The 21897-nt window shown below is 41.4% G+C and overlaps 1 protein-coding gene across 2 annotated transcripts in view; it reads right to left on the reverse strand.

The window, feature by feature from the left end:
- Positions 1-21897, reverse strand: part of CLMP (CXADR like cell adhesion molecule) — a 123757-nt gene that overhangs the window by 68703 nt on the left and 33157 nt on the right. The gene's annotated exons all lie outside the window — the stretch shown is intronic.

Raw genomic sequence — 21897 nt, forward strand, 5'->3', positions numbered from 1 at the left:
AAGGTCAGTCACTCCAGGGCAGAGTTCTGTGGTAGAATAGGTGTAAACATGAGCTTCCCAAGTATTTTATACTCTCTGAGGCCTGACTCTACAAAGGTTCTCCAGCAATGTTCTTTATTCCCAGTACAGAACTCGTTTCTTCTATGGGTGTTTTTAGCCACCACTGCACTGTGGCTTTCTGATGGGTGAGGTGGTTTCTTTGTGGTGTAGCTAAAGCCCTAGGGCTTGGGATGAGTCTCTTCTATAGCTAGAGAGGTCTTACTGCTCTATTAGCTGTTTCTCCATCCTATCCATTAACATCACAGTAACATCATTCCCCTTCTGTCTCAATTTCCTCTTCTGTAAAATAGGGATAATAATAGCACCCACCTACTATGGTTGTTATGAGGATAACGTGAAATAGTATTTGGAAAGTGATTTACAAACCTTAAAGTGCTATATAAATGTTAGTTGTTATTATTGTGAGTAGTGTAACTTCCTGCCCTGAAGGGCTGCTGGCAGATCTTTCCTAAATTCTTTGCCTACTTCTCATATAAACATGTGGCATGTTCAAAACACGCCATCATTCTAACTTGAGCAATCTTGGAATCTGAGCCATGGACCTACCCAGCCACATCATTTAGGGACCATCCCCATGACAACTGATATGTGTAATTTGATGTGCTGCCTGCACCTCCCTCATTCTGACAGTTTGTAGGGCTAAATGAATGTTTATTGAACTGAACTAAATTGAATTTAAACAAATGCCCATGTATACATGGGTATTAATGACTTGAGTAAAGTTAGGACATCTGACTTTAAAACCAAAAGATGATTACTCATCTAAGTAGACACATGAAATATCCTGATTAATGGCAATGCTTACTTTTCTTCCCATTTTTTTAAAGTTTTAAAGTTCTATTTTTTTAATTGCATGTAAAAACAATTTTTAACCTTTGTTTTTTACAATTTTGAGCTCCACATTATCTCGCATCCTCTTTCTCCTCCCTCTCATTGAGAAGGCAAGCAATTTGACAAAGGTTATACATGGGCAGTCATGTAAAATACATTTCTATATTAATTGTGTTCTTCCCAGTGTCATGCATTAACCTAAAAAAGTAGGATATATATGGAATAAGACAGTAAAGACATGAAATTGATTTTCATTTATGACTTATGGGGTCAGTCTTATTACTGTATAATCACACAGCGCCTAAAATGTATTCAAGATATGGGAGTTAATTTAATTGACTTAGGAAAGCATAATTAGAAAGGCAGAAAAGAAAAATGACATGCTATATTCCCAAACCAAATCCAATTTATTTTTGGATTATCTGATGTTTTAGACTTTCTTTTAGAATCACAGACTCTCAGAACTGAGAGACATCTAATTCAACCTCTATCTAAAGCATTAATCACCTCTACTACATTCTTGACCAGTCATCATCCGACCTCCACTGAAAGATTGCCCACAATTTACCAAATGTAACCCAAACTATTTAATTTCTCATTCAAGGCCCCATACAATTTGGCCCCAACTTTCCTTTCTACTGTTTCTTCACATATTCTATTTTCCTGTCTACTCCCACAACATATTTCACTCTTTCCTGGCTCCCAGACTTTTCTCTCACTGTTCTTTTCTCTTGAAATGCCCTCCCTTTCCTCTCTACCTGCTGAAATCCTATTCATTCATACTGTTAACTCAGGTGATCCAAAGTGGACAGTGACCAATTCCATCTGACCTGTTCAAGCTTTCACTGTTGCAAGAAGATTGTCAGAAATTGAATAGTACTGGAGCTGTCCCTGTGTTTCTATGGACTCTACCAACTATATTCTTCTCCTACTTGTCATGTTCTCCTGTATGGCTTTCTTTGAGCAAGTGACCAAGAAGATCTATCTGTCTATCTATCTATCTATCTATCTATCTATCTATCTATCTATCTATCTATCTATCTATCCATCCATCCATCCATCCATCCATCCATCCATCCATCCATCCATCCATCTATCTATCTATCTATCTATCTATCTATCTATCTATCTATCTATCTATCTATCTATATGTGTGTGTGTATATGTATATGTATATATATATATGTGTGTGTGTGTGTGTGTGTGTGTGTATATGTATATGTATATATTATTCTATACATCTATTTATCATTTCTTTCTCTGGATGCAGATAGCATCTTTCTTCATATGTCCTTTATGAAATTTATTAACAATATTTAAGGGAACAGATAGATGTACTTGTAGTCCAATACCCTCTTTCTCTGAGGAGAGCAAGGTGGCCTCTGGCCCTAAACTTCTCCTTCCCCTCCTGGAAGAAGAGATGTGTATTGTACCTCTCTTCAAGCCACACTACAACAGCCCCCTCAACAAAGGTGGACTTCATAAAACCTGTGAGACCTTATACCCTCTCTGCTATAACTGGAACATACTCTCTCCTCAATGTCACTTTCAGAGATCAGCTTACATACCCCACCTCCAACATGAGGCCTTTCCTGATCACCCTAGTTATTGGTGTACTCTCCGTTAATTATCACACATATACATAGGTGTTTACATGTCATAACCTTCCAGTAGAATGCAGGCACAATTTTCCATTTTGTCTTTATATCTCCATCACCTAACACAGTGTTTGTGAAATTGGATTGGATTGTATGGATTTATAAGACAGAGGAGATTTTTGTGGGTTTATGGAGGGTGGGAGTATTGGTTGCCTTCCCCTACCTCCCTCCTCCCTTCCACCAAAGATACTGGATCTTCCACTATTGAAGTCAATTCTTTCACAAAACTATCTCTCAGGTTTGTTCTTTCTATTCCATTCTCATTGCCATCATCATCATCATTCTTATTAGGTGAACTAGTCTCTTAAGTATACTTCTATCCTAGCATCTTTCTCCCCACCAATCTATGCTATATGCTAATGCCAGATTCACCTCCATGAAATGGATCGGGGCACATGCTACCCGCCTGCCACTTGGCAAGCTATTTCACCTGCCACGCCTCAGTTTCCTCATCCATAAAATGAGGGGATTGGCTTATATGATCATCAAGATTCCTTCCAGCTCTAAACCCTATGTTTTCCCCATTCAGTTTCTTCCATTTAAAATACGTCACCTGTAATTCTAGTCTTTCCACAATCTAGATTAACCCACCTATGCAACTTTCTTTCCTGCCAATATCCAACCTCAACCAATAAAGTTGGTCTCTATAATAATAATAGCTAACATTTATGTAGTGCTTCAAGGTTTGCAAAGAGCTTTCCCATGTACCATCCTGTGCAATCAAATGAGCATTCATTTGTTGTTGTGGTTCTTCAGCTGTGTCTGACTTTTTGTGACCCCGTTTGAGATTTTCTTGGCAAAGATACTGGATGGTTTGTCATTTTCTTCTCCAGTTCATTTTACAGGTGAGGAGCTGAGGAAAGCAGGATTAAATGACTTTCCCAGGGTCATACAATTAATAAGTGTCTAAGGCTAGATTTCAACTCAGAAAGATGAATCTTCCTGAATCCAGGCCTGCTGCTCTATTTACTGCACCACCTAGCTGTACATGTAACCTCTATTTTACAGATGAAGGAGGTTCTTTTAATGACTTGTTACATGGTGAAAAAACAAATGTCTAATGTCAGATGAGCTCAGGTCTCTCTTGACTCCAAGACCATCATTTTTTCTCTTACGCTGTACAGGCTTTCTCCCTAGAATTAATTTAAATTGAATTACAAAAAGCATTTATTAAATGTCTCCTCTGTTTCATGTATTATGTTTAAAAATAGTCACTATGGCTACAAAGATTTTTTTTAAAAAAAGAATGGTTCTGGATTTCAAGTAGCTTGAATCCCATAGAATTTAGAGACAGAAGGGGCCTTAGGGTTTTTTCATTCACTCCCTCCTCATTTTATCAAGGAGGGAGATAGATCTAGGGAGTCTTAAACCAAATTGAGATTTCCCCAAACAATCGACAGCCCATATAGGATTGAGAAGGATGAGGTGCTTATGGAGAGAAGCAAAGGGAGGCAGGATGTGGAGGGAGGTCTGCTTGCTATCTTCTCAGACAGAATCAAACATTCCTCCTACCTGGGTTGGCCTGGCTTTGGTTTATTTTGTTCTTTCCTTTCACTGCTTAGTAAAGCTTTTGAACTCTGGCCTCCATTAAGGGTGGGAGGGTTTACAGATACACCTGCTACTCCAGGGAGCTAGTAGGAATGGTCAGGATTAGGCTGCTGTCAGCCACAGAGAAAGAGAAGGAAGGAACGTTGGTGTGAGAGCAGCTTTGGAGGGGGGATTCATGGCAGAAAGTATTGATCCCCCAGTGGTCTGGCTTCAGGGACTGCACCAAAGGAAAATCTATGGGTGGGAAATGTTCCTTCTTTCCTTTTCTCCTGCTCCCTGGCTAATATTCACATGCCCCCAACACATCAGCTCTTGAGGCTCATGATTTTGATGTACTAAGTGAACTGCTCAGCCAACATGTCGTATTGAATGGGACAGCAGTGACAGACCCGCTAATAGGTTAGAAAAGCAGCAGCTACTGGGGTCACTTTGCATATTTACTCCCTTTTCTCTGCTCACATCTACAGACCTCCCTGGTGTGGGAAAACTAGGAGTCAGTTGACTTCCCAAGTCCTATGCACTTCATCACAACTTAAGGACCTTTCAGGTATACAAAGCATTTTTCATGTTCCAACCATCTTACAAAGTAGATTGTGCAAGGATTTCTACCTCGATTTACAGATGGGGAAATTGAGTCACAGCAAGATGAAGTAACTAGCCCAAGATTATGTAGCTAGTGATTATCATAGCCAGCATCAAATCCCAAGTATTAGGATTCCGAACACAATCAACTTTCCCCTGAATTATCCCCTGTAGGGCTTTATATAAATATAGGAGGGAGAGGAGGGTGTGGGGAGTGGGGGTGTGGGGGATAGTTTGACTTCTCTCAATCTAGCCAGGATAGACAGAGATAGTGGCTGCCAGAATTGTATGATCACTTCCAAAATGTGCCCCCTCCCAAAAAGCAAACAACCCCCCCAAACAACCCGCCTTTCACTGATGTCTGAAATTCCACCGTAAGTGATTTCTCTTAGTTAAAAGCAATTTCTCTCTATTAAAATGCAAATGGAAATGTGAATTGTATTAATAACAGCTAGCATTTATGTAGCACTTTAATGTTTGCAAAGTGCTTTAATATATTTTTTCATTTGATCCTCACAAGAACCCTGTAAAAGAAGTACTATATTATCCCCAATTTACAGGTGAAGAAACTGAGACCAAGGTTAAGTGATTTGTCCGGTGTCATACAAGTAGCAAAAGTATAAGGCTTAACTGCTTTTCACTCAAGTCTTCCTGACTCCCAATCTAGCACTCTATCTACTTCATTACCTAGCTACTTCGACTCAGCCACCATGTAACTACTAAGTTACTATTAGCCACTGGCACCTTAGTGTGAATTAGTTTATCAGTTCTTTTACTGCCTCAGCTGGATGAGAACAAGTTTTGAAAAGGGAAAAGGAATAGAATTGTCAGGAACAAGGAGAAGCATCCTGACAGGGAAAATGGGCTGGAATCCAAGACCAGAGTTAGTTATTATATACAATTTGGTCAGCCCTGGTCAAAGGGGCTCCTACAAGATGTCACAAGGATGCTTAGGTTGGGAAAACATTTTTGAGGCATTCTCTTCTCAGCTGTGACACTGGCATCCTCTTTTGGAAAAAGGGACATCAGCTTCCTCTGCTACATATTGCTGAGGTCAGTATAGGACTCTTCTGGAAGACAATCGTACATTTCTCAGTGACCTGTGTGTCCGAGGGTAGAGGTAGTATGAACTTTTTGCAATTTTGGGGGGGAGTGGAGGGGCCCAAACCTCTGGGAGTGTATTCGGTCTGTTTGCTTTGCCTGCTATATGAGACATACTGCAGTTCATTCTGGAGAAATTGATCTGACTCTCCATTTCCAACCACTGACCATCTCCCTCACTGAGCTTAGCAAAGAGGATGAGGACAATGCCACAGATAGTGGGCACCTTCCTCTATATGCACTCTGGGACTTTGTGCCAAGGCTGCTTTGCCTTTTCCAGAAGGGCCTTATGCCTTCTTTTGTACTCACAGCATCTCAGAGCCTCAGAGCTAGGAGTCAGTGACCAACTCACACAAATCATACCTAGATCAAGAATTTTCTCCCAACTAGTGGTTGCTTCTCCTAGAAAAACCCTAGAAATGGGAGCTCAGAACCTCAGTGAGGCAGTCTGGTCCACCCTTGGGCAGCTCTGTTTGCCAGAAGTGAAACTGAAGTCTATATCTCTGTAGCTTCTCCAAATGTTATTGTTCTGCCCTCAGGTAGTATGCAGTGCAGCTGCAATCTCTTTTCTCCAAGATAACTCCTTAAATAGGGAAAGACAACTATCATAAATCTCCAGGTGTTCTTACCACTGGGCTAAACATCCTCCCTCCCTATTCTTTCACCTGGTCCTGCATGGCATGATCTTAAGGCCTTTCCAGTCACCCTCCTCTGAATGCTCTCCAAATTATCACTTTCATTAACAATGAATAATTAGGGAGCTATTGTATATACAAGTATCCTTTACTTTGCAGATGGGCATCAGCAGAGTTAGCAGTAAAGTGCCAGATTTCAGTGAATTTTCAATCAACATTAGTATTATTAAAACATTACAAAGGGGACTAGGGGAGAGAAAGGCATAAGACTAGAATCAGCTCACTGGGGCAAAAGGCAAGGGATATGATTATTGTTTTCCAGTATTTGAAGGCCTGTGCTTGGTTCTAGAAGGCAGATTGGGGAAGACTTGTAAAGACTTCTTCTTGTGTGAAGTATCTAAAAGGGTGATAGGGTCTCTATATACAAGTTCATCAGCTTCATCATCACTATTTTGTATTTATGTAGAGGTTTTTTTAAGTTTACATAGTGATTTACCTGTGTTAAGTCATTTGATCCTCACAATCACTGTGAGGTAGGTGTCACTATTAGCCTCATTTTAGAGGTAAAGAAATTGAGGCTGAGAGAAATTAAGTATTCAGGGTCACATGGCTAAATGTATGAGGCAGGATTTCAACTCAGATTTTTTCTGACTTCCAGGAATCTAACACTCTGCATAGCCCCTAGCTGCCTCTGTGAAAAGAGAGCCAGGTGGTCAGTGGCAAAGGCTCACGATAAAGATTGTTTCATTTTTATTTTTTAAATATTGCCAAGTCACACCATTCCTTAACAATGCCTATTTCATTCCAGGAAGAATGAGGTCTGGGGAGAGGGTATGATGTAGTATAAGCCACCTCCCTCTAGACATAAGATCCTCAGATTTAGAACTCAATGGGGCCAAGTCCAACCTACTCATTGGTTAGATGAGTCACACTCCTACATTAGTCCTGATGGTGGCTTTTCCTTAAAATGATTTCAGGCATGTGACCTGGACACATCGAGAGACCCTATCACCCTTTTAGATACTTCACACAAGAAGAAGTCTTTACAAGTCTTCCCCAATCTAGTGCCTTCACTCTGAGATCTGTCTATATCCTGTTTGTACGAAGTTGTTTTCAGTTAGTCTTCCCCATTAGACTCTGAGATCCATCTTTAGCCCTTCTTTGTATTCCCAGTACTTAGCACAGTGCCTGGCATATAGTAGGAGCTTAATAAATGCTAGCTGTCTGACATTGTTTTATTTGCTAGTCTACCTAAATACACCTACCTGATCCTGCCTGTTCTCTGAAGCCAAGCAGGGTCTGGTTAACTTTTGGCTGGGAGACTGCCTGGAGATTTTGGGTGTCATAGGCTTTGTACTTCATGGGATTGTTAACTGTAAAGGGGTTGACCCGGGGCAGCCACCGCCCCTGCCTTGCCATTAATTTGAACAGTTTGGTAATTGAGAGATCTGGCCTTCTAGGCAGAGGCTTCCTGAGCAGTACACTTTTTGTGGAAAGAAGAAGATCACTAACAGAGTTCCTTTTTTGTTTGTTTTAAAATAGTATTTTATTTTTCCAATTATAGATAAAGACAATTTTTAACATTAATTTTTTGCAAAATATTGAGTTCCAAATTTTTCTCCCTCCCTCCCATCCCTTCCTCTAAAGTCTATGAAATTGGAGGGGGAAGCTAGATAGAGCAGTAGATAGAACACAAGCACTGGAGTCAGGAGGACCCGATTTCAAAACCAGCCTACCCACTTCCTAGCTGTGTAACCCTAGGCAGTTCACTTAACCCTGATTGCCTCTCAAAAACAAAAAAATAAAGTATACGAAAGGTGGTCTCATGGCATCCACAGGAGAGGAAATGACAGGTGAAATAGTACATTGGGAGATGATGCAGGCCGATAATTGGCGACCAATTTGGGACTCAAGACCATGTACTGTGTTTCTTGTGTACAGTAATCATTTATTCTCTTACAATTGTTGAGGCAAAGCTGCATAGTTGATAGATATATAGCCTTGAAACCAGGATGATCTGAGTTTAAGGCCTGCTTCTATATGTCTCACTTCTGAGACTCCCTTGAAACTCTCTAAGACCTAAGTTTCAGATTATTTGTTGATCTGCATTGGTAAGGAGGAATTTACTCACTAAGACTTCCTTCCACCAATGAAATCATAGGTCCCAATAATTATTATGATTTACTTCTATTTATTTATTTATTTACTTCTATTTATAAAAATTTAAAGTTCCATATTTCTATATTAAGTTAATTGCTGTATCATAGCTCTTTATAAATTGTATTTCTCTCTCCGTGCCACCCTCCCCCAATCTATACTATAAATTCCTTGAGGGAGGGCTTGTGACTTATAATTCTAGCCCTTAGTGTGGTGCCTCAAAGCATACGAGATACTCAATAAATATTCCAAAACTGATTAACTGATTAAGGAGAAAGGCAGCTAGGAAAGGATGGAGGGAGGGAGCTGGGGAAAATCGTCATTCAGGGCATCCCTGTAGGACCAGATTTGGAGGCTGAGAGAATAAGCCAGATAATGAGATGGGAAAAGGTCATCAGTGCTCTCCAGGAGCACCTTGTAAAGGTCAGCTGCCATATTAATGGCACTCAGCCAAGGGAACAGAATAACAGCTATTAGTTTCCACCTAGAAGGCAATTCTAGGCTCATTGAATTTTTCTCCTCCCCTTCTGGTGATGCATTGGTGTAGCAAAAAATATTGGAAAAATTGACTGCAGCTTGCAACTGAATCAAAGGTACTTTCTTGTTTTCGTATGGGAAACTCTTAATTTACTGAGACCTTAGGGGGTGATCTCCTGTATCTTCTTGCCTCTAGGCAAAAATATACACACTGAACAGAGGATTTGGCAGATGGTATAGTAAAAAGAGCATAGGACTTAGAGACAGGAGACTAAGGTGCAAATTCCCATTCTTACACTAGCTACAAGACCCTGGGCACATCACCATGTCTCAACAAGCTTCAGTTTCCTCATCTGCAAAATAAAGATAACACTTATACTGCACACTTTGTGGACTGACTGCACAAGGTCCAAATAGAAGAAGGATCCCTTAATGATGAGGAGATTCTCTAGGTGTTGTGGATGGCATATGGCATTGAACTCTGGGAGATTACTTGGTCTCCGTAACAAGACTCATGACCCCTCAAAAGGTGTAAGCCTAATCATCTACATTGGGAAAAACCAAAACAATAAAGAAAGCGTGTCAGTCAGTTGATTGAGTTAGTTGGTGGGGCTTTTGATGATCTTAAGTTGTTCCTTGACAGATTGTATGGTCACTTCAGAACTAGATGGGAATCTCAAAATTTAGTTTGGTCCAATCCCCTACTTTCAGATACTTTCAAACCCTCATTTTATGAATGAAGCAACAGAAACTGAGTATAATTGGGCATCAAGAAGGAGCATGGCTCAGTAGGTAGTGTGCTAAGCTTGAGACAGGAAGATTAGTTAAAATCCCATCTCAGATGCTTAGTATTTCTATGATCTTGGCCAAGTCACTCATGGCCTCAATTTTTTTCAGCTACAGGCAGCTAGTTGGAACAGTGGATAGAACAGAGCATTGGACACTCAGGTTAAGAACTGAGTTCATACCCAGTCTCAGACACTTACTAGTGGTGTTACTCCGGGTGACTCACTTAACTCCTGTCTGCCTCAGTTTCCTTAACTGTAAAATGGGAATCATTAGCACCTACCTCCCAGGGCTGTTGTGAAGATTAAATGAGATAATATTTGTAAAGTGCTTAGCACAATGCCTGGCACATAGTAGGTGCTATTTAAATGCTTGTTCCCTTCCACTTTCATTTACAAAATGAGAAAGTTGTATTAGAACATGGATTCTTCACCTTTTTTGTGCTGTGGACCCATGGCAGACTGGTGAAATTTATACACCCCTCCTCAGAATCATGTTTTTAAAATATATAGGATTACAGAGGAAATCAATTTTACTGAAATACAGTTATCAAAATATTTTTTTAAAAAACCAAGTTCATGGCCCTAGGTTAAGAGGTTCTGTCCTGGAGATTCTGTAATTAAGTTTTTAAACTATACAGGATTACAGAGGAAATCAATTTTACTGAAGTACAGTTATCAAAATATTTTTTAAAAACCAATTTCATGGCCTTAGGTTAAGAGGTCCTGGTCTGAAGATTCTGTAAGGTACCTTCCATTTTGAACTCAATTATCATCTGACCCAATAGGAATAGGAAAGCCTGGCAGTCACAGCCTTCAGGACCTTGGGTGAGGGAGTGCACTTGGCCACCTGTTATACTGAGGTGATGGGAGTAAGGAGGTGATTCCACCAAGACAGAATTGGCACTGGGGCAAGAGAATCAGGAAAGAACAATTTCATGGCAATTGGGAGAGGACAGAGTAACAAGAGAAGGAGAGGCTGGTGGCTAGTGGCCATTGTAACAGAAATGTGAAGACTAATGCTTATGTCCTGCAGGACTCTGGGCAAGTCACTTAACCTCCCTGGGCCTCAGTTTCCCATCTAGAAAACAAGAGGGTTAGAATAGATGACCTTTAAGGTCCCTTGCTGTTCTAAATCTATGGGCCCCTGAACTTGGTAATTAAGGAAATCAATAGTGACCTAGGGAAGAATAAATTCAGTGGCATACTGGGGACTAGATCCAGGTTCCAAGGGATTTGGGGGATAAGGAAGAAGTTTGGGAGTGAAGGGGAAGAGAGATAAGAAGTCGAGGCAATGATTGGATGCATAAGGTCTCCAAAGAGCCTGGAGGAGAGAGAATCACAGCCAGAAGCAGAGGGGTGAGCCTTGTCAAGAAGCCAGCCCGTCTGGTCTTCTGAGACTAGAGGGAAGGAGTCAAGATACATGTGTAAGGACATAAAGGGAGATGACTTGAAAGAAATCTTTTAGCTATTTGGCAATGCAAATTCCCCTCAGGGGCAGCTAGCCAGAGATGCTTGCTTATTGGAAATTTTTTTTTCCAAGTAAAAATTTTCTCCAGGAAACTGAATTCTTGCCATGAAACATCATTGGCTAAGTGGGTATGGGGCAGTGACATTCAATGTAATTGGCATTAAAATGTTCCAGCATTTTTGAAGATTTCCCTTGGATGGCTGCTGGGGGATTTGATGATTGAGTCCATAGAGTTTCAGAATTCACATTTCAGCAAATGCTGACATTTTAACTTCCCAGTTTGCTGGAACATAGGGAGGCTGCATTGTGGCTAGCCACACTGTGGAGTGTAGCCCCAACCAGATTAAAATATAAATTGGGAAATATTTAACAAAATAAATAAAAATACAATAGAAGGTAGATAATGTTAATATGCGGCTTTCTAAATCAATCAATATATGGCTTGTAGAGAACCAGATGTACTGTTTAGTGGGCATCTTTTGTATTTGAGTTTGACTCCACTGTCCTGGAATATATCCCATCTTTTACCCCTTGTCTGACCCCATTCCTACCATTCTCATAGCTCCTGCTTCATTGGTATATTTGAGGCATCTAGGTGGTGCAGTGGATAGAGTGCTGGGCCTGGAGTCAGGAAGTCTCAACTTCCTGAATTCAAATGTAGCCTCAGACACTTACTAGCTGTGTGACCCTGGGAAAGTCACTTAACCCTGTTTGCCTCAGTTTCCTTATCTGTAATATGAGATGGAGAAAGAAATGGCAAACCATTGTCCTTTGCCAAGAAAGCCCAATATGGGGTCATTGAACACTTGGAAACAACACCATCAACAGCAACTTCTTTGAGATGTGATCACTGGATTATAGAACCACAGATATAGGGAGAGAAGGGATTTTACATGCAATCTAGTCCAACCCTTTCATTTTATACATAAAGAAAATGAGACATAGAGCTAAAATGACTTGCCCAAAGTCACATAGGTAGTAAGTAGCAGAGTCAAGATTTGAACTCAGCTCCTGTGACTCCACATTCAGGGTTCTTTCCACTGTGTTGACTTTTCATCTTTGTATCTCCAGCATTGGGAGGCAGTGCTAGAGCAAATAGGTCAGCCTTAGAGTCAGCAAGCCTGATTCTAGTCCTGACTCTGACATATAATAGCTATGTGACCATAGGCAAGAAACTTAACCTCTCAATGCCACAGACAGCTGTCTAAGATAATATTTGTCAATCTGTGCCACTGGAGAAAGTCTCTATTACTGGAGTTTCCCACACAGATGAAATTACAGGTCTGGACCAAAAAAAAAAAACCCCTTCCAGCATTTTGTATAGGATCTTTCTTCTACAGAAGAGGTGTCTAATAAACGTTAGCTGAAGTCAATTAAAAACCTCTAGGAAGCATGCCTGTGGGGGAAGAAATGCTTCCTCACTGACAATAATATTATTTTCTTTTTTTTTTTTTGGCTAATAAATTCTTGTGGTCAGGAATCCTATCAAATGGTTTATAACCATTTGGTTAATAACCGAATAAATGGTTAGCAGTTTCAGAGGCATGCACAAAGAAAATACCATTTGCTCCTGGGAGAAGGGAAGAATCACTGAGCTCAAATACCTGGGCTAATGGATGTGCTAGCTTCACTTTTAGAAGCCAAGATGGAGCTGAAGGTTAGGGAAGTGAATGCTAGGGTAGGTTTATGGTGACGGAAATTCCCCAGGAAAGTGGGGCAGCAGGAACCGGCTCAGAGGGCCCAGCCCAAGCCAAGTTATCCTTGCATTGGGGGGTTCCCACCTATGATACTTGGGACTTTGGTGACACAGGTGGACTTAACAGTGACTTGGGCAAATCATTCCTAGGCTTCAGTTTCTTCAGTTGTAAAATGAAGGAGATGGATTAGATAATCTCTACCAGCTCTATGTCAATGATCCTATGGTCTTGGAAAAGGAATTTGGCTCTGGGACTTTCCTTCCTGAAAGGGAAGCCTAGAATTGGCGTACTTGTAGAGAGAGAAAAGAAAAGATGAAGAAAAGAAAGGGTGGAAGGAATAAACACGTATTCTGCAACTTCTATATGCCAGACATGGAGCTAAGCACTTTACAAATATGATCTTATTTGATCCTCACAACAGCCTTGCAAAGTGGGTATTATTATTCCCATTTTGTAATTGAGGAAAATGAGATAGAGGTGAAGGGACTTGCCCAGGGTCACACAGCTTGAAGTGTCTGAGACTAGATTTGAACTCAGTTCTTGACTTCATGCCTAGCTGGTGAGGCCCAATACTCACTTTACCCAAGTCTGCCACCTAGCTGCCTAGAAAGAAGCCAGAAAGGATCTTATATAGAGACCACTTAGTCATAGAATTTAGAACCAGAAGGGACTCCATTCATTCATTCATTCCACAAGTATTTAATAAGTGCTAACTATATGCTAGGTACTCTACCAAGTACTTGGGTAACCAAGACAAAAATTAAATTGTGCCTGCCCTCAAGAAGCTTATATTCTACTACAGAGAAACAATAAGTATACAAATAAGGCAATACAAAATATAGATGAAATAAATGAAGCTGTTTCAGGGGCATTTAGGGGTGGTGGTGGTGGTAGTGGTGAGGAAAGGCCTCATGTAGTAGTGAGCTCTTTGGGGGCAGCTAGGTGGCTCAGTAGATAGAGTGTTGGTCTGGGAGTCAGGAAGACCTCAGTTCAAATGTGGCTTCAGACGCTTACTAGATGTGTGACCCTGGGCAAGTCACTTAACTTTTGTTTTCCTTAATTCACTGGAGAAGGAAATGGCAAACCACTCCAGTATCTTTCCCAAGGAAACTGCATGGACTGCATCGATATGCTATGGTCCTTGGAGGTCACAAGGAGTTGGACATGACTGAATAACAACAGGAAGCTCTTGAGCTGAGCCTTGAAAAAAGCTGAAGAGTCTAAGGGGCAGAGAGGAGGAGAAAGAACATTCCAGGCATATGAGATGATCTATTCCAACTCGTCATTTCACAGACTAGATGAGGACACAGAAGCTCAGAGAGGACAAGTGATCTTTTCTAGACCAGAACTGGAATGGGGGCCCAGATCCTCAAACCCAAAACTTGGTGCTTGTAGGGCTACTCCTCTCTTTCTAAGATGGCCCTGTCTCTATGGGGATGTGTTTAACAAGGTGCTTCCCTTCCTGAAAAAGAAAGGGTGAATTTAGCACAAATCTTTTAAGCCCACCATGGCATTTTTTTAAAAGGATTTATCATTGATTTTAATTTAAGGATTTTAGGGATTTTTTAAAAGGAGTCTTCCCTTATTTCTTTTAGGTGTCAAGCATATGGTAATTCACACAAAGGCAAGGGCTTTGAGATCCTTAGGGGAAAGACTCTGCTAATGAGTAATTATTTAAATCAGCTAGCCAGACCATGATGTTATTTTACTTTCTGCCAAGAGTCAAGAGACAGAGAAATAAGCCCACAGCAGGAATTCTGAGGAAGGACATTTCTTACAAACATACTTTGTTGAGCCGCCTTACTCTGTTGTTTTGTTTTGTTTTGTTTTGTTTTTAAACGATTTGCTGTATTCTGGATCTTGTACAACAGGACTGTTTATTCCAGGAGAAGATCTGCACGGAGGACTCAGAGTTATAGAAACAGATGACCCTGGGGATTGTCTGTGTGGAATGATTTGTGATCATTTAGGTTTGAAAAGCTTCTCTGATTTATGGATGGACATAGTGGCCTGGCCCCCATCCAGCTTTTTTCCATCGTACTGCCTGCCTTGACTGTTTCCTCTCTTCAGCCCCCCTGCTCCCATTATTTCATTTCACAGATCACAGGCTCATTGTTCTAGAACAAGAAGGGGCCTTATAGGCAATTTATTTTATTCAATCCTTTCATTATATAGATGAGGAAACTGAGGCCTAGAGATTGCCTGAATTTACATGAGTGGTAAGCATCAGAGGTAGGGTTTGAACCCAGGTCCTGCTCCATAACCAGTGTTCTTTCCAACCTACAATTTTTTTTTTGAGGCAACTAGGGTTAAGTGATTTGCCCAGGGTCACACGGCTGGTTAAGTGTCTGAGACCACATTTGAACTCAGATCCTCCTAACTGCAGTGCTGTGCTCTATCCATTGTGCCACCTAGCTACCCCCATCCAACCTACTGTTAATACTGCTTATCAATATCCCTGAAAGGTAAGTACTACAGATATATCCTGTAGTTAAGGAAAGCTCAGAGTTAAGGAGGCTCAGAGTGATTAAATATTTTGTTTTACTAGTATCAAAGGTAGATTCAAGCCCAGGAGCCTTCTGGGTCCAAGCCCTGACCCCTTTCTTCTACTTCAAGAGATGAATATCTATCTTGAACAATAACTTGACTTCTTTTAATATATTCTGATTGGAGGGAGCCAGAGGAGGCAGGATTTGATTTCCTTGGCATCCATAAGAAACAGAAGCGGAAGGAGGATAAGGGAGGAAAAGCAGGGAAAAAAGGGCAGCAGTTTGCTCTTCCACCAACCCATCAAACAAAGACTACCAACCTGTGTTTAGCATTATTAATAATAACAGCTTACAACTTATACTCTTGCGTATTTTGCAAAGTTCTTTACATGTCAGAGGCTCTTAACCTGCAGACTATGGACCATCTGACAGATTTGGTGGGGAGAAGGGGAAGAAGAGAGGAAGGCCCCATGACCTTGGATTTAAAAATATTATATCTTAATTGTTATTAACCTCTAAATGAAATTTAGCATTTCCTTCAATTATTCTGAGAAGGGGTCCTTAGGTTTCACCAGATGGCCAAAGGGGTCCGTGACTCTAAAAGATTAAGAACTCTGGACTAGTTAATGTCTGAGGTTCTCTACAACAGTGGAGTCAAACTCAAATAGTAGCCAACTCCACTAAACCATACATAAGGATTCCTGTCCATACTGGCTGCATATTGACTTAGAAAACCATATTTTACATTTTTATAGATTTATTTTTTTATTTACATTTATATATTTCTTTTTTAAAATTAATACACCAACACATTAAAATCAGATAGGAACTACATTTTAATATGGGTCAAGCCCCACCTAGGAGTGCTGTGGGCAGTGTTTAACACTTATTTTTTTTTTTTTTGCTTTTAGGCAATTGGGGTTAAGTGACTTGCTCAGGGTCACATAGCTAGTAAGTGTTAAGCATTTGGTCTGAGGACGGATTTGAACTCACGTCCTCCTGACTTCAGGGGCGGTGCTCTATCCATTATGCCACCTAGCTGCCCCAACACTTCTGCTCTACAACTGAGATTCTGATTCTGAGTCAGAAGATTGGGGTTCAAGTCTTAGCTCTGATTTGCTGTGTAAAGCAGCATGACCCAAAGAACAGAGGTGTAAGGCAGTGATGGAGGAGGGAGAACAGAGTAGTGAGGTCAATTGTTCTTTGTTTGTTCAGGGGGCCCAAAGGGTAAGATGAGGTAGACTGAGGAGGGTAATAGTAAGAGAGGAGGGCAAGAGCCCCTCAGGTCAACTCCAGTCTTTACCCTAAACTTTAAAATATTATTAGATGAGTCATTTGAAATAAATTGCTTTATTATTGCACACTCAAGATTTTGCTCTGTCAAATGGGGATATGGCTACTTCACAAGAGTAATTTTAAATGTGATTAACTGAACAATTTGTTGTTCAGTTGTTTTAATCTGACCCTTCGTGATTCATTTGGGGTTTTCTTGGCAAAGATACTGGAGTGGTTTGTCATTTCCTTCTCCAGCTCATTTTATAGATGAGGAAACTCAGGCAAACAGGGTTAAGTGACTTGCTCCAGGTCACACAGCTAGTAAAGTGTCTAAGGCCAGATTTGAACTCAGGAATTCCTAACTCCAGGCCTGACACTCTATCCACTGTGTCATCTAGCTGCCCCTTAACTGACCCAACCTTATAGCAACAAATAAATAAATAAAAATCCCAAACTATTGATCAAGTCAATGAAATCATAGTTTTGATTTTGAATCATAGCTTTCATTGCTGTGGAGACCCTAAAGCCTTGGAATGTTGCCACAGAGTGAAATAGATGAGCAAATTTTATGAGACATACTCCTGTAAATGGGACTGCCCTGATTTTTTCCAGAACAGAGAGGACTGTGTAAGGCGTCTTGCCCTGAGTATGCTCTGGGAGAAGGGAACACAATCTATGTGCTGTGATGACCTATCTTTCTTCCACTGACCTTGCTTCTGACTTCCATGAGAGAGACCCAAGCAGATCACTAGTGACTGAACACATGGAGAAGCATAGAGACTGTAACCAGAGCCAGTGAGAAGTTGTTGGCCCATGAAGAGTCAGGCAATTGAAAGTTACCCAGCCAGCAGGCTCTAGCCCTTGAGGAGACATAGACCAGCCATGAAAGGAGACTGAAAGCTTGTGAATTTCACTAGACTTGACCACTGGGGAAAATGAATTTATCTCATTGTCTTCTTTGCTTTTTGGTGTTTCTAGTCCATTATCAGAAGATGTGCAGCAGACATTATTTCCCCTCTTCCTTTCTCACAAGCTACAGGTGATGAGGGTAAGGATTCTTCCTGGCTATAATTGAAGGTCTCAGATGACAGTCAGGAGGAGGTCTAGGAGATGGCTGCAGAGAAATGCCTCCATATCGGAGCATTTTATCCATTTTCCCCCACTTTATTCTATGTACAATAAATGGTGTGAGAATACAATAAAAAGCATGAAAAGTCCTTATGTTCATGGATATAGCAGGAAGTAAAATGAGAGAGGGGAGCCCAAATAGGATAGGAACTCATGAGCAAAGTACTGACAGTAAATTTAATAGTTCAGTGTTTTGAGATATATTCATTTTCATCCCCTAAGTTAATTCTGAAACTGGTTTCGGGTTAGTGAGGAAGTCTCAGTGGCAAGCACAGGATGAGTTTGGGCGGTGAGGGAAGCAGCTTAGGGCATTTACTGGTTGAGTGCCTTCTGGTGGCCATCAGGATATTGCAGCCTCTAAGAAGGCTATCCTACTCAGACTGATCAAACCATTTTGCTGGTAGTTCAAGTAACTCACCACCTTCTGGGCCTTTCAGATATTGCACTCTCTTAATGGATAGTTTGTACAATGCTAATGCTGTTTTTATGTGTGCTTAGGGAAGGCAGCTTTTGAACCCACACAACCCGAGGATCCAGAGAGGGTCATTGCAATAAGTGTCACATATAGATGAGGAAAATAAAGCCCAGAGGAAGCCAGCGACTTGTCCAGGGCCACAAATCCTCCATGAAGATTTTCATGATCTCCGAGGAGGTTTGTCAGCCACTCTTCCCTGAATTTCTTACAGCTGAGCTGCATGCTGACTCCCAGTGGAATGTCAAACCCCCATTGAGGAGAGTAGCCAAGTGCTTCCCCCACCCCAAACCAGTGCCCTGGTCACTGAACTAATCAGCTTGGGTCCAAACAAACCTCAGGTAGCTGTTCCTTGGAAGTAGTTATTATAGGAAACTTTTCCAGACTTCTGGGATCTCAGAAGCTCCAAGAGAAGATGATCAACAAGCCAAGAATGGCATATAGACCTCGTCTAGGAGGTGATAATCTCCTCCTACCCCTCCCAAACAATGCTTGATTTGCACCTGTCTCATGAATTTATATGTTATTTTGTATTATGATTATTTGCATATGTGTGCATTTGTGTATGTGTGTGTTTGTGCCCTATCAGCCTACTAGAATGTCAACTCTATGAGGGCAAGGACAAAGTCTTACTTAATGATTCTATGCATCCCAGAGCCAGACTGTTGTAGTAGATAGAAAGCCAGGAAGACCTGGATTAAAGTCCTGCCTTGGACACATATTGGCTGTGTCACTCTGGCCAAGTTGATTAAATTATTCTGTGTCTAGGCAACTCTCTAAGTCTTGTAAGTTGTGGAGAAAGTAATGATTTGCATTCATAGTTTTCTCACCCATAAAAGCTCTCTGTGCTGATGAAACTGCAGGTCCAGGCCTAATTTCCCCATCTCTTCCGGTTCCTAGCACAGCGCTCTAACGATGAGAACAAAAATGGAGATTTGTGATTTCATTAATGTAGAGAACTTCTGGTGTGGAAATCCCCTCCACCACTGTAGGTAGGTAACTTCTGTAATTTAGGAGAGAGTTGTCTGGGGCACTGAGGGTTTAAGTAACGCACAGCCAATAGTAGGATGCACGTATCCAAAGCTTAAACCTGTCTTACTGACTCCAAGGGAAACCCTCTAATAATGCCTCATTGTCTCTCATAGTATTAACTTAATAAATGTTTGCTGAATGAATGTTGAACAGATTGAATGACTTTCAAAGGGTAGAGGTGCCTTACCAGAATGCCTTGTGGTCCTCTCCTCCCTCAAAAACTCTGTTTAAAACTCCATGCCATTTCCCCAAATTAACCCACTGCTATGGCTGTCTGGTCACTCTCTATAACCCTTCCCTTCAGTAGATCTGCACTTATCTCTGTGGACTAGTAACTGATTTTCTCTGGCCTTTGTTCCTAAGAAGGTGCCCACCTCTCTCACTGCATTAGCTACTTCCCAAGGGCATATACTCTCACCTCTTTCTCCTCCTGTGTCATTTAGTAATGTGCTTTGTGCTCAGTGGGAGATAGATACGTGCTACATAACTGATCCTGGTTGGTATGGCTGTGATGTGGCTTATTCAGAACGAGAATTTGTGGGGGAAAGCTGCTGAGCCCAGTGTCTCTACCAGTCCAGGTCTGTGGGTGTATTTGGATGTGTGGGAAGGCTTGCGGTTATATCCTCCCTCTACCCCCCAACTCCCCCACCCCCTACCATGGCTACTACCCTTCTCCAGAGCCATTGACTATAAATGGTCATCAGGTGGACGCTGCCAGATTTCCAAGAGACAGGAGTTAGACAAAACTTGTAGTTAAGTTGGCTTCATTTAAACAAATTAAGAGCAGCCCATGTTTGGACTATAAGACTAGGGACCTTTCTTCCAGCCCTAGTGGAGAATGTCAGGCCCACGGATGAGGTCTGTAAGCCATGCTTGGGTTGTTGATCATCTTCTCTTGGAGCTTCTGAGATCCCAGAAGTCTGGAAAAGTTTCCTATAATAATTGCTTCCAAGAACAGCTACCTGAGGTTTGTTTAGACCCAAGCTGATTAATTCAGTAACCAGGGAACTGGTTTGGGGTGGGGGAAGCACTTGGCTACTCTCCTCAATGGGGGTTTGACATTCCACTGGGAGTCAGCATGCAGCTCAGCTGTAAGAAATTCAGGGAAGACTGGCTGACAAACCAGCCAGCAGAGGTTAGGAAGCAATAAGCTTCTTCTGTAAACAGATAAAGGCAATCTCAGTTACTAAGGGAAGCAAGAAAAGATCAATGAAGTCTGTTTTTCCTAAAAGGGCAGGCAGATTGCTGAAAATGGGCCACCATTGTTTCTTCTTCCCACCTTAATCTCCTTCCCTGATTGGCCAAAGAAAAGATGCTTTCACAGCATCAGACCCCCAGGCAGTGCCCTAGACTCACCTTTCAGGCCACACAGCTCTGATGTGCCTTGTATAGAATAGGTGCTTAATAGATAACTTGCTGAATGAGTGAATGAATGAATGAATGAATGGGCAGTCACCTTCAGTTCCTTCTTTTATATCTTTTGGGGCATGTTTTATATTTTTTTTCTTGTATTCACTTGATCTCTTCTGTTAGACCATAAATTGACAAGCACAAAATGTGTCCCTTCCTTACACTACAATCCTCTCCTCAATCTTCCACGGTACTTATTGTAGGGCTTTTTGAATAGGGTGGGGACCATTGCCTGACCGATATCTTGCCACTGGACTCAGATGACTCTGGAGGAGAGAGTGAGGCTGGTGACTTGGCACAGCCCTGCCTCACTTAAATCCGAGTCCCTTGCAAGTCAAGACATCACCTTCCTGATGTCATTGGTCCTCTTGGAGAATGAAGGATGAACAAAAACAGTTTTGACAGGGTGTGCCAAGGTTACTGAGTGGGGTGATATTTGTACATCACTGAGTGTTTTGAATGGCAGGTAAACTAACTGGTCAATATTATTGAGTCCAAATGACACTCTTCTCTTTGACATTTTAACTCTGATCCAGGTTTTCAGCTCCTTGGATTCTCCCTGCTGGCACTGCTGTGATTTCCTTCTCACCACATTTCCCTGGTTCTTGTTCTTAGAACACACTCTTCCAGGATCACATAGCTAGTAAGCGTCTGAGGCAGTATTCAAACTCAGGTCTTCTTGACTCCATCTATCTTAGCTAGCTTAGTACTATGAAGTGCTTTTGCATTGCATTGAGGAGTAGTCCTCTTCTCTAAATCATCTCCCACTGGGTAAGTCCCACATTTCCTCTACACCTCCCTGATCTGATTTTCAGGAAGAGAAGATTCCATTTTCCTTTGCCTTTAAAAAATAACTCCTTGTTAGGCTGGTGTCAGGGAAAGGAAGATAGGGTTGGATTTGCTTAGAATTGCATGGGTGGATGAGCTAAGTGCTGACCTCAGACATTATACAAATCATACATAACATGATGGGGGGGGGCTGCTTTCTCAATATCTCCCATAGCCTATACTGGCTTGGATAACTCTTCTGTCTTGGGTGGTCTGGATGTGCTAAGTTCTTCAGGGAGCTCTGCCTGGGTGATGGCTGCT

The sequence above is a fragment of the Phascolarctos cinereus genome, unplaced genomic scaffold (genome assembly GCF_003287225.1).
Source record: "Phascolarctos cinereus isolate Bilbo 61053 unplaced genomic scaffold, phaCin_HiC Scaffold_726;HRSCAF=1367, whole genome shotgun sequence".
Taxonomy (NCBI): domain Eukaryota; kingdom Metazoa; phylum Chordata; class Mammalia; order Diprotodontia; family Phascolarctidae; genus Phascolarctos; species Phascolarctos cinereus.